Source organism: Pongo abelii, chromosome 4, assembly GCF_028885655.2.
Source record: "Pongo abelii isolate AG06213 chromosome 4, NHGRI_mPonAbe1-v2.0_pri, whole genome shotgun sequence".
In the NCBI taxonomy this organism is placed as follows: domain Eukaryota; kingdom Metazoa; phylum Chordata; class Mammalia; order Primates; family Hominidae; genus Pongo; species Pongo abelii.
Window position 1 is genome coordinate 125,434,955 of NC_071989.2, and position 2,554 is coordinate 125,437,508.

Below are 2,554 nucleotides of genomic sequence, written 5' to 3' on the forward strand. Positions count from 1 at the left end.
TAAGGGTAAATAAGCTGATAAAATGCAGTCATAAAACACCTTTAATTTATTGTGGGGTTCTTCACACATCACAGAAACAAATTATTGATATAAATTATGCTAATTTCTTTCTATGATGAGGTCATTCATGAGTAAAAGATAAATCTAGAGGACAAATGCCTTTTAATGCCTACCTACTGCTTCTCTAAATGTGGGTTGTCTCCACCTAATTTCCTTTGAAAATGAATGATGCTATGCAAAGATATTCTTCACTTTAAGACCTGTTTAGTTTAAAATGATGGGAAAGCGGGGGGGACTAGGTGGAGTAATAACACAGGATGTTGTTGAAGTATATAATCACAAATAAACAGGAAAGAGTGAGCCTGGAAGGCCATGTGATCCTGAAATACTGTTGTTATAACATTTTTAACTACCAAAATTCTTCCAATGACTATGGAAACTTATTTTTTTCCCTAGGTATGCCTCATCACCCTGCAAAAAAAGTTACTCTAAAGATGGATTACTGATTTTTTTCACCCCTGGTTCTGAGAAGCTTTAGGAAAAAGATGACCATTATCCACTCGTTTTAGCTACATATTCATTCATGTTATGAAGAAGGGCAGGAGTGAGAAACAACCGAGAGTGATCATCACACTTATGATACTGTCATATTCCACTAAGGATCAGTGTTTTTCTAATATAATTACACATTGTAGTAATAAAACGTATTGGCTTAATGCTCTCCCTTTCTTGGGGGCCAGCATTCCCAAATGAAAAGAACACTCATGATAAGTAATACTTTCCTTTTTTTTTTTTCTTTCTTTTTTTTTTTTTTGACATGGAATCTCGCTCTGTTGCCAGGGCTGGAGTGCAGTGGCGCAATCTCGGCTTTCTGCAACCTCTGCCTCAATTCTCCTGCCTCAGCCTCCCGAGTAGCTGGGATTACAGGTGCCTGCCACCACGCCTGGCTAATTTTTGTGTTTTTAGTAGAAATGGGGTTTCACCACGTTGGCCAAGCTGGTCTCAAACTCCTGACCTCAGGTGATCCACCTGTCTTGGCCTCCCAAAGTGCTGGGATTACAGGCATGAGCCATCGTGCCTGGCAGATAAGTAATACTTTTCTAATTAAAATAAGGCTTTGTTCTCTCTATGATGTCCTTATAGTGATTCTCTGTTCCACTGAGAATTCGCTTGTCTGACGCCAGTATTTCAAAGTTCCACATGGCTTTTGAGATAAAGTATACCCTGATCTGGATCCTTCATGACTTTTCAGCTTCATGTGCTATCACTCAGTTACTCACATGTTATGTTCTGGAATGCTTTGAGATGCCTTCCTGACCCTGCCTTCCTAACTTCTATTTTCCTTCTGTAAGACTTAATTGAGGCATCACTTCTTCTTGAGATATTTCATAACATTTCTTTTCTTTCTTTGGGAGCCTGAGACAGTGCCCCTCTTGGGTAGGTATTACCACAGTGCCTTATGTTTTCCTGTGTTACTATGTTATTAGTATAATTAACCAAGCCACAGAATGTGAACATTAGAAAGTAGACACTTGGGTTAATTTACCTCTGCCTTCTAAACACCTGTGAGAGTTCATGACATTTAGTAGAAGCTCAAAAATTATTTGAAGGAATAAATAACGTGATCAGGCAAACAGTTTAACTTTACATAGTTGCTACGCAGGAAAAACTCATTGCATCTGAGTGGCCTGTCCAGAGACACTTATTCCCTTCTTAGAAATAACCACCTACAACTTATAGCATTGCCAGGTGTTTGTATCTGGCCCCTAAAATTAAAGGAGTCCCAGTTTCTGTCCTAAAAGTGTATATATTAGAACCATTAGATAACCCAAGGGGCTCTTTGAGAATTAAATTAAGAAACAAAACAAAACAAAATAAAAAATTGGGTAAAATACATCTATGTGAGATGCATTTGGCTAAGAGGTCTGCTAATGCCCTGAAATCTGTGGATCCCAGGCTTTTTGCTGGGCTATCTAAACACTTGCTTATAAAGCCAGAATGCAGTTAAGCTTCCTTTTTAGATAATTATAACCTTTTTCATCTCAAATTATAGACTTACTAGTTCAACATCTATTCCTTCTAAAAAGCTTTGCTAGATAAATTATAAGCCTGAATTTTTCAAGCAAGTATTTTTTAAAAAAGCATAGATTTTTGACACAGGTATTCTACTATTCACCTCTATTTTACACTTTACCACCTTGAAGCGTAGTTGTTGGTATTAACACGATTGTTTAAAGCTTTAACTGAGACACCTTCCCTTCCCCATACACCGTTGATCATGGATAGAAAGCAGATAGGGGCTAATGCCCTGGGCTGGTGATGTTCGTATAGAACCTACATTTAACATTTGCAGTGCTTTTGAGACCTTAATTTCTGGATCTTTTGCATCTGAATTATCTAGGATGACTGTTAAAAGGTGGACATTGTAATCCTTCCAGAAACTAAATCAATCTTAATTTCTGAGTGTGAGCCAAGAAATACATATTTTAATCAATGACTTTAAAAGATGTATCACTAATCGAGAAAGGTGGGCTCTGTTATAAGTTCTTTCAGT